This window comes from Amblyomma maculatum, chromosome 1 (genome assembly GCF_055883805.1).
Source record: "Amblyomma maculatum isolate TAMU_Amacu chromosome 1, ASM5588380v1, whole genome shotgun sequence".
In the NCBI taxonomy this organism is placed as follows: domain Eukaryota; kingdom Metazoa; phylum Arthropoda; class Arachnida; order Ixodida; family Ixodidae; genus Amblyomma; species Amblyomma maculatum.
Window position 1 is genome coordinate 472317129 of NC_139344.1, and position 11334 is coordinate 472328462.

General features: G+C 41.6%; 1 long non-coding RNA gene across 1 annotated transcript; it reads right to left on the bottom strand.

The window, feature by feature from the left end:
- Positions 1-6701: 6701 nt before the first annotated feature.
- LOC146209960 (uncharacterized) lies at positions 6702-11088 on the bottom strand. The gene is made up of 3 exons (XR_014703492.1): positions 11004-11088; positions 10705-10770; positions 6702-6967 (listed from the first exon to the last, which is right to left on the bottom strand). It is a non-coding gene; the product is annotated as an uncharacterized LOC146209960 (long non-coding RNA).
- Positions 11089-11334: the final 246 nt, after the last annotated feature.

The following is an 11334-nucleotide window of genomic DNA, read 5'->3' on the forward strand; positions in this document are numbered from 1 at the left end:
AAAAAAATAGAAAGCCTCCCCATCTACCATCCACATTCTTGCGTAAATCCATACAGTTGGTGCATCGACAAATGCGCGCGTCATCTTTCTCCTCCCGTTCGCCACCTATAATCTAAAAAAGGATGGTCGTTCGACCTTTTATATTTACTTCAAAATATTATATATTGTTCCGTGATGGCTGATTATTAATGTCGAAGAGGCGGAGTTCCGAGCTTCTCTTCTATTCTGGCCAACTTTGGTTATAGATTATACAAATTATGTTCAAGTTAGCTAGCTGAAAATTATCTCACTAAATATATACATGTTTTTATTTGTATTCAGGTAATGTTCGCTTTTCGGGTTTGAGCAGATGTTTTTATAAAAATTCTCAACATCGGCCCATGAAACGAAAATTTGCCTAATTTTCAGGCCGTTATTTCAGACAAGGTTCATGGTAGAGCAGCAGTAATTCCATAATATGTTCTCAGCATAATTATCCGCAAATAGCTAAAGCTCATATTTTTATGACATTTGAATACAGAGATACGATCGCGCTAATTTACAGAAAACAGCGAACATTGAAAATTTTTAGGAAAAAAAAACAGTTTTAACATTGTTTAAACTTTTTCCACCTAATCAACACTACCTCTTTCAAAACCATTAAAAACACCTTGCATAATTTTGTTGCGCAAGTAATTATGGCCACTTCGATAAAGCCTTTGTCCAATTATATATAGCGCACCGTGCAGTTCTGAAAATTCTGCGGAATTTTTGAATTGTTCAAGGTTTTTAAATTTTGGCATATAATTTTGTAACAGGGAGAAATATGTTTACCCAAGGAGCCAGGCTACGAGGGCCCCCCGTTCTACGCACTTCTTTTTCCTAATCTTCCACAGACGACCGCGCCAATTCGTCCTCATCATTCTCCAACTGTAAAAATATTTCTTCGGTCATATTTTGTCTCGACTTCGCAAATCGCCGGTGACAGACACAGCAATGAATGATTCAGAATCAATTTTGTGCGCGTCGAGGTCCTGATGCGCTGTGGCATCAGGCAACACACAGACGTTTTTCGCAATCTCCTTCACCTTAACGCGGATTGCACAAAAAGACGATGACGTTCATGAGCAAGCAACGTATTCCAAATCATTTTAGTAGAATGAAAGAATTGGAAAGGGCATGGAAAACTGCCTCATTAAAACAGTGTTTCTGGGCTGCATTCGTTTTTTCGAATGACTCGACAGCGCACATTATTTTCATTCTTGTACAGTTTTTTTTATTCCTTTGCCACCGCCTAGCGCGGTTGGAATGGTGAAACTCTAAACTAATAGGCGGAACAAACTATTTTTGTTGTTTATTGCCGATATATATGTTGTGCGCCATATAAATGCACCGGGGCCTTCATGTTCGCAGTCTGCGCAAAAAACTAGAGAGATTTAGCTTACCGGAGACGTATTACGTCTCCCGGAGACGTACAGACGTAGATGTATCGGATGCCTAGTGCGCATGCGTGAAAATTGATGTAGACGTATTCGGCTGACACCGGGCAAAACACGTTTTAGCTGTACGTATCGCCCATACGTAAGACGTATCGCTAGACGCCTGAACGTACATGCAGATGATGATGATGCTATCCAGTAAAAAAAGATAGAAGCTATTTGTAATAAATACTTCAAATAATGTCACAAAAATGTCACATGCAGATCCCCCGAAGTCATCATGTTGACGTGTTAGCTGTGTTTCGAATAATTAATAATTTGAGCTCACTTTTAACCACTTTGCCACCTGCAGCAAGCCTGAACAATCCAAGCCTAGTTGCATTAAATCCGTTTGTTTTGGTGCTCGCATGGAGGAAGGAAACAACTGCTCGTGTTTGCTGGTGTTCGGTCGTGTGCTAGAGTTTGCTCGTGCTATCGGTGCAACCTGCCCACGTTACGTTACATCATGCCGACAGCATCCTTCACCCTTCACGACAGGCAGCTTTTTTGAGCACCCTATCATGGGATGAATTTGAAGACATGAATTGATTTCAGCGGGAGCGCGATATTCCAAAGCCTCGAAGGAACTTACGTGAGCGTGGTACCCTTCAACATCGGCGCCAACAACAACATAGTGTTCAACAGGATTTTTAGATTCTAGAAAGAGGATTTCGGAGAGCTGCAGTTAGCCCTCCTAATTCTAAATGAGGTCATCAGTGCGCAGCGTGTCAGGGTCTCCGGCTCCGAGGCACCTTGGCACAGCTCAATTTTTACTTCGGTCATCTACTCTACGATATGACAAGTGGCTTGATCTGCAAGCTCTTCAGCGATTCTCCGAGGTAAGTAGCGCATGGTGTGGTGGCTGTGGTGGCTTGACGGTTACAAGCCAAATTATTGATAGCAGTGCTTTCTGGGTAAAATAAATATGCCCGCCGAAACATGTAAAGCAAAGGAAATTTTTTTCAGAGTCGTTTCTAGTCTCTTTGTGAAAATAATACCTGTAAATGATCATACTGTGAATACAGCTGATGAAGAGTTGTAATATTCATTGTCCCACAATCAGCAGCACTGATTTGCTCTAAAGTGAGCAAATAAATGCTTAGTGGGCTTCTGCTTCAAGCAAAGATGTGAGGCTATTTTCTGTTGGTAGAAATTAGTTGGAATGTGTTTAATGAAGAGCTATTTTAATTCAGTGCACCATTGTATTGCCGGGGAATGGTAGATGCACATGGGATGCAAAGCGACAAGACAGCGGCAAATATTGTCGTTTCTTGCCAGTTTCGGCTATTTGCTTATGTTGCTAAATGCAGAAAGCCGCTGCCAACAGGCTAAACTGAATGTAGTCTTTTATAAGTTATTTTGCTAGCTTTATGCACAAACTGCTTCGTCTGCTGCAGGCCTACTATGTTCCCAGTGTTTTTATCTTCTGGCTTCAGATTTTCCTGTGATCTCTTCGTATCCTAGACAATAATAAGGAAGTAGCTATGGAGAACCAATAATTGAATTTACACTCGCAGTAGTCCACCCTATCATGCTAAAGCTGAGAAAGAAAGCTGTCAAGAATAAAATAGATTTGGCTCATTTCCATCTGCACATCAGCAGAATCTGGCTCATTTTTGATTTGGCACATGATTTCTGTGAAATTCCTGGTCTTTATTTACATCCTTACTGTCTCAAACCATTTGCAAAAGTGAGATGTATATATGATCTTTCAATTACAAAAAAAAAAGAAAATAACCTAGTGTAGGTTTCTGAATTTCGTTTGCTTTGAAAAAAAAATCAAGTGTCGATGATAGTGTTGAAAAAATCCGGGAGCACTGCGGAATCTACACTGCAGAAATGTGAAAATCTAAGCGTTGCTGGTGCACACGGTGCATCGCGTTTGCTCTCATCATTATGAATTAAATGCACCGTCATTATCATTGCTAATGTCATCACTGCTAATTCCAACTTCATTGTCATCGCTACTATCATCCTTACAGTAGACAAGGAGAATTTTGATGTGTGTTTCAAGATCCCGAACGTTGCACAGTTGGCTAAAGCGCTCGGATGGGGATGCGAGGGATAGAGGTTCGGCTCCCAGCGGAAACAGGATTTTAATTTTTTCTGGTGGCATCATCATGACGTCATTTGATTGACAGCTATAGTGTGACCAAACAAACGAATGCCGACAGTATGAGCCATTAAAGATTTTCACCTTAAAATTGATGGGCCTGTACGAGGTAACGCTAGTGAACTCTTCCAAAAGCAATGCAATAAGTATTATGCTACCGCACAGTAAAGAAGGTGCACACTGAAAGATTATTTTCTCATGACCACTTTATGGGGACTCTATAAGCGATCGTTGCTTGCAGCCGCTGCAATTTTTCCTCCTCAGGCGGTGCATGCAAAGGAAGGCCCCCGTGCTCAACTGCTGGGGTATCGTCATGGCACAGCAAGGCAAATTTGTCGACCGTCTGTGGCTCAGAAGGAGGACTTCTCTGGGCACAAGTGGAGCCTGTGCAGAAATATCAGGCACTAATGTGTACCAATGCCATAGTCTGCCAGTGGGCCATTTAAAGGCAGACGTCACGATGCAGGTAAGCCTGCTCAGTCATGTCTTCATTGCAATAACTAGCTGTAATATGTTTTTCATATTCAGGGGAGTGCATTTCCAAATTAAAGCCTAACATCTCTGCTGCGAAAATTCCACTAGTACTTTTATATTTTTTGAGTTTATTTTTGGGAAAGGGTACTCAATGACCCCCCTCATGAAAAACAGCATTTCATCTGTAAAGAAACGTGGCACTTAAGTATGTGATGCAAGATTGTGTTAGCATGTGGCATTTTATAAATTTGTAGGAAAAAATTGTATCTAAAAACTTGCAACTGTAATTACATCTCATTATACAAAAAGAAGAGGCACCTGTGTAGACCCGCATTGGTTATATTTTTAATTCTTGCTATCTTTTAGGGATCCTCAAGGAGACGGTGCACTTTGAGAACCTGCAGAAGATGACCATGGGTCATAAATATGTGATCTATAGTGATGCAGCCTACCCCCGATGGCCTCTACTCTACAAGCTGTTTGGAGGTGCCGTACTGCAACCTCATCATGTTGCCTTCAACAAGGCAATTAGCAGTGTTAGGAAAGCTGTAGAGAGGGGTTTGGCAGCGTAGCATGGGATTTTGCTTTTATTGACTATTTCAAGAACCAAACTTTGAGATGGTAACAGGTAGGGCGCATGTATAAAGTTGCGCAATGAACTGCCGAACATCTTTGTACAGCTGTCATGTGTCTATCTACTTTGTCTTGTGTCTGCCTCAGTTGGTCAATACCTTGTGCCTCTTCAGACATAAGTGTCGGCCTACGTCTTGCGGTCAAAAAATTTGGAACATTTTTTTTAGGCTGCCTTTCTCAGTAAAATATGGACAAGCATGGCAAGCAGTGACCTTCATAGTTGAGGCATTTGTCAACAGTCACAGAATTCATCTCTGTATTCCTTACAGCAATAATTGCGGCATGCAGTGGTGCATATCTTGTAAATAGGGTAAGTGCACTAGGAAACTTGGACATCAGAAACAAGTGGACAGGAGGCTTGCAGACTCACAACTGGATTTTACTAAGTAAAGATGACATATATAAAGTGCACAAAACCGCATGCTCAACGCTATACTTTTGCTTGCTGTATATATGTCCTCTTTCGGTTAGTAAAATACAGTTGTGAGCCTGTGTACGTCCATGTCCACTTCTGTTTCTGTTGTCCGTGTTTTCTAGAACAGTTACTCCATTTCCAAGATGAGCATCACTGCATGCAACAATGCTACCCAAAGATTTATGCTGTTCATTTGTTGACGCTGTTATGCCGAGATGCAGCTTTATGAATTTTTTTTATGCGAGATGCAGCAATATTTATCTCGATTGATTGCAGCAGTGCATGACTACTTTCTCGTTGTTCTCGTCTCACAGTGTTCAACATGACATGGTGTGTGCGTGGTGGCATTTAGGGTGGCGTGTGATAGTGTTTGTGTTCAAATGCAGGGGTTTTTGCCCGAGTGTTGTGTGCAGCGATATGACAGCTTCGGTTTGCCATCTCGCTACTTGGCGAACTGAAAGGACGCGATGACTTTGGTTCGGCATTGTCTCCCATGCTCCTTTGACTGCGTGACCGTCTACCGGTGGACACCTGACAGCTGTGCTCCGGACCAGCGGCTTCACTTGTTCCCAACGCTGACTTCGTTGTTAGTGGCACGAGATGCTTGTGACCGCAAATATGCACTAGACCACCAGTCTGAACGCTGTACATGAGTTGTGCAGCGTGGGCCGTCTCTAGTGTTTCACCTGAACGGTTGTGTGTGCATTTGTGTATTGTCTAGATTAAGGAAAGGTCGCATCTGAGTTATAAAAGTGTCTGCATGTGTGAAGTGCCATCTGCTTTGACGAACGAGGCGGCGAACCACTACAGCTTGTCTTCATCAGGCCGTCTGACGGCTACAGTGAGAACCTGTGCTACCAGATGCAAAAAGTGAAGATGCCATTTTATGGTTTTTCACTTCATGCCGCTAATTCACAGCTCATATATTTATTGATCGCATGTACTGCCAGAGTCATTATTCAGAGTTTTCTGTACACTACCGAATTGATTGTACTCTCATTGAGCTGTCATGTTGTCATCATGCCCGAGACGCTTTGCATTGTAGCCCCATCCAGTAGTGCAGCCAGAGCTAGAGTTTTACCAACGTTGGCATCAACGAATGCCGCAGATGCCCTCTCCCTCTGTTTCCGCATTCTTTTTTTTCATAAACTAAAGTCGCCTTTGAATCTCCTAGATTTTAACCCTGCAAAACTGTGTCTAGTCAGGCCAAAGCTATCACGCATATCTTTCTTTTTTTTGGAGCTGTGGGTTTCGTGGACCCTGAAAATCCTTTCGTGAGCCCTTATTTGAGAAACACTGATCTATGATATGTTTTTAGCAATTACCACTATGTGACGGGACATTTTGAATTTCTTTTGGTGAAGTGGTGACCACCGGCCACTAACAGTGTTTTCAACGTTGTAGCTGAGGCTCACTTGAGAGAGGTTGTGCACATATTTTTTTTTCGAGTCATTGCATATGTTTGCAATTCTCACAATGCAAATATTTCTTAAAATATGCAATTTAAAATTAGTGTAATGCCCTTTGCAGATAATTTTGGACCTGTATTTGCGAAACTGTAGCTTTAGCCACTTATGCACCATAAAATGCAAGAACAGAAACACACCGACAGCATTTGTGTTGCAAAAATGTATTTGGGATTTATTTGGCAAAGTGAACATGGTCGAGAGAGTTTTGGAGAAAATAAACTGGTGCTATCTGCAATGTGATATAGTGCCAACATAAATAACTTTCATTCTTTCATCAGAGCAATCAGCATCTTGTCAACTGATTGCCAAGATTTCACCAGCTGATCTCCACATGTCCATCTTCACATGGGGCAGTGTTCGTCACCATGTGCTGCATAAAACATCCGTGTTGTATTCTTCTACCTTCCTGGAATGAAAAGGTGCAGTGTTCACAGAAATTACTGTAAAATTAAAGCTGTTATGAGAAAGCTGGAGGTTGTTTATTATTGCTCGCCAGCTGGTATTGCAGTGAATAACTACGCACATGATTATTGATGAAATGTCTGGGCATATGGCATACCCCTATATCATGGCACAGAAGTGCAGCAGTCTCCTCTTGTGAATGCACCTATCAAGGGTGCAATTGCCACTCCATTTGCTCCATTCTGCTCCCAAACTGCTTTTCCTGCTCTATCCTGCTCCAAAATGCAATATTGCTCCAAAACTGTTCCAAATTGGCTGTTTTAATGTTCTACCATCAAATTTAGTGCAACACGCAAACAATGTCTTTGCACCAGTGGCAAAGATATAACGCATCTAGCACTGGGCTTAATACAAACGAAATTTTTGTAAGGGAAGGAAGCATGTGGCATAATAAATATTTGTTTGCAAGTAAATTTAATATGAGTCACTGGCGATTGGAGATAGTTGCAAAAAAAATGCACTGTGCATGTGACGTAGCACCTCCTCTCAGCCTTTTGAATCGCCGGTGGAGGGAGAAGCAAGAGCAGCAAGCGAAGCAGATAGGCGCAAACTACCGTGAGTCGTTCGGAAGGAAACTTGTCCGACTGGAAAAACCACAAGAGTTATTCTAATTGTTGTGGTCTAAGAACAAGCAGGCACCTATCGAGCCTCTTTTTCAGTAACAAGCTTGTCGGGCCTACGGCAGACAGAATCATACTTGAATCGTTATGGGTTGGTACTCCAAAGATGTCACTCACTAGGAAGCGTCTCAAGAGTGTTGGAAAGCCATACAGGGCCTATTGCCAAGATTTAAAAAATGAGCCCGAGCATTGCTCAAGCAAAGAATGATAAAACTATTGGAAGGAGGTAGTGAAGTCAAAATGTTGAAGGATGAAAAGGCTACCCTTCAGTGCCATCTACATTTCCTGAAGGCACTACTGACCACTGCTCAGGAATTTATCAGCACAGGCATAGGATCAAAAAGGGATATGCACAAGATAGAGAGCAGAAATGTCATGTCCATTAATCTGAGCTCCAAATTAGTGGCATTGCTTGAGTGCATTGAAGTGGTAAACTTGACATTTGAATCTGTCAAGTCAGAATAGGCATATGCGTTAGGTCACAAGGTCACACTAGGTGTTCAGTTATAAAGCACACCAGCAAGCATTTTGTTTGCTGCTAGTCTGTTCCAAGTTGTTGGCCGTTGTCTTGCCAGAAATGAGTGCGAAGTTGGAGAGGCATTGAACTTGCATAAAAAGGAAGAGCTCATCTTTTTCTGTCAGAAAGAGAAAAACAATTACTACAATTATCAGAGGCATTTGACCTTAGGAACCTGCTCCAAAACATAATTCAAATGCTCCAAAACTCTTGTCTCATTGCTCCAAAGCTGCTCCAAAACTCTTGTCTCGCTGCTCCCAAAGCTGCTCCAAAATGCTTGAGCCTGCTTCCACCCCTGACCTATGTATCAGACCCATTGATGACTGTCTTTAGTGGTAATGGCACATACCCACGGCGGGGAATAGGCCATGGTATATAGCAAGTACAAAAGGTTCATGGACAAGCAATTGGGTATTTTGATAATTACGAATCTTAAACTAGAATTTCATGAAAAAAAAAAGAAAGGAAAAGAAAAGGCAGTGAATTCTCATTGTAGCAATCAACCTGGTGTGATTATATAGTTGTGAACAGAATTGCACACAGGTTGTAGAGTATACCCCTTGGCACTTGCCCCGAAGGAGAGGAGAATAAACACAAATAGCATGCCTGAGTAATCACCATTTGAACGATCTAACAGTCACTAACAGTGTTTCACAAGGAAGCCTGCTTTGGCCACTGTTGTTGAAAGTGTTCATCAAAGACATTGCCCACATCGACATATCCATTAAATTTGTCGTACATATATAGGGTGGATCTGGTACATATGATATGGGCGTGTCCAGAAATCTAAAATATAAATCGAGAGACAAAAAATAATTTTGGGAAACTACTGTCGAGCCCACGCCCTGAAACTCTGCTAGGTCTAATCCGACTAGCTGACATCGCCCATGTCCAAGGACTCCAGGTCGTCATCTTTGCGGATAAGTTGACAACTATCTTGCACCTGTTGGATATTTATTAGTTTTGCCACCACCACATGCAGATGACTGTTCTATTATGACGGGCACAGATGCAGACACGTTGACAAAGCAAAGCAAAGCCTTCCTGTTAACATTATTGTTGTGGTTTCAATCAAACAAACTTAATATAAATTGTTCAAAGACAACGCTGATTATTTTCCCAGAAAAAAAAACAATTTTAATCGTGCTGTCAGCAATGAGAGCCGGAACATTACAATTGTAGGCTCGCAGAGAATACTAAGTGTCAAGTTCAACAGCAATCTATACTGGGACTTGCCTGTTGCTGGCATATGCAAAAGATTTTCCATGGTATTTGATGTTATTTTATGTCAGTGAACGCTCCTTCTGATGCACATTGAAAACAAATTGAATCATTTTTTCACATCAATCTTAAGACCACAGTGGAGGGTGGAGTAAACAATAATATAATTTTGCCATCCTTTTCTTGAGGATAAATAAAATTCACCAAATGGGTAATTGCGGTAGAAATGCCTCTATAAAATATTACTTCTGAGCTTTTGCGTTGATTATGTACATGCACAGCAGTATGCTGCAGTGACCTAAGAGCTGGAAATGCATCACGCGTCCAGGCAAACATCACACAAAAGTGTGAAGCCGCAAAAAGAAAAAGCATGTGGGAACTTCCCACGCTTTGCCCGATGATGAATACATTCTGGAGAGGGGTGCCTGAGGCCACACCGCACAGGAAGATACGGTGGCTGTTTGGTAGAAGGGACATGGCCATAAAACCATTACACTGATCCATTAGGAGTTGAGTTCTACAGATGCTGTTTTGATCCGCTGTATGTGACATCAGACATGCCCTGTGTTTTTCTAGCAGACAGACTCCTTGTTCGACTATTGCAACGCTATCGAAGTGAAAAAAGAAGTTTCTATGTATCCTCGCCTGTTCCCAAGGTATGACTGCAGGAACATTGCTTACCAATACTGTTTGATTGACTGGCTGATTGACCCGAAGAGATGTGCCGTGTTTTTTGGTCAAAGTTTTGTGAGAGGGCTGGATTGATTGTTTAAAGGTTTCTTGTGGAGTAAAAAAAAAACAATACTGGCCCTGGGCGAGAGGCTCAATAGTCTATCATTGCTATGAACTTGCTTTTGACCTTTTGCTGTTAAGACCTTTGAAGTGCAGAAGTGCAATCAAATTTCATTGTTTTTGTTCTCTCATCTTCGAAACGTCATTCTTCTCTCAAACCGAAGACTCAGTCATGCCACCAAATGGAGTGTAGGTTCAAAACAGTCTGAGACAAGCATAACAATACACAAAGTCTTGCGATGGTATCGTGAGTGTGCACCATGAACATGAAAATTTGTGAATAATTTGTTTTCGTACTCATTTATTTCATTTATCGCTGCTTTCATAGGCCATTGCATTTTGTATATTGCACTGTTGCTGCTGCTGGTCCTTGCATAGTTTTGGCATGAATGCAAAAGCTAACAACTAGGTTCTAGTGCAGTTGTACTAAGCAGTCTTGAGTTTTAAACTATAGTAAGTTGTTAAGGCATTGAGATAAATAAAACTTTTTACAAATTGGTGCTGCTCAAAATAATGTAAATATGTCCTCACCCCTCAAGGGCACTGACTGCAGGCTTGGTGTTGACGGCAGCGGCTCCACACTGTGCAGACTTGTGGCTGTGCCATGGAAGCAAGCAAACAAATGAAAGAAATAATTATTTCTGCAGCCATGAGATCTTGGGCTGTTTTCCGGTGCATAACAACATGCACGAGCTTACTTTAGCACTCTGGCTACACTTTGTACACTGTAGTAAGAGAATCAAGACTGAACATTGCAGTGCTTTGTAAATAGCTGTAACATGTTCGACAAGAACATTGAAGAAAGTATTATAAGAAGTGTTGTCGCTTACTATTCCGGGAGTTGTCATGATTGCTTTCATCATCATGAGTCTCTCTGGGCACCATGTCATTCAGGCACTTGCAGGCTGATTTTCATCTGAAAGGGAATAACCATATGAGACACAGATGATTGGTAATTAACTTGCCAACATAATACAGGATCTAATTGTGCAGCTGAAAGTTGCGCCAGGACACTAGAAAAGTGCCACGACGCAGACACTGTTGCCTTCATTCAATGCAATGGTCCTTAACAAGGATCGTTTTTTAATTTTCAGGTGTTTTTATAACACAATGAGCAAACCAGTTCAGCCTCTGCGACTTGTAAATGCTAATAAGACTTCC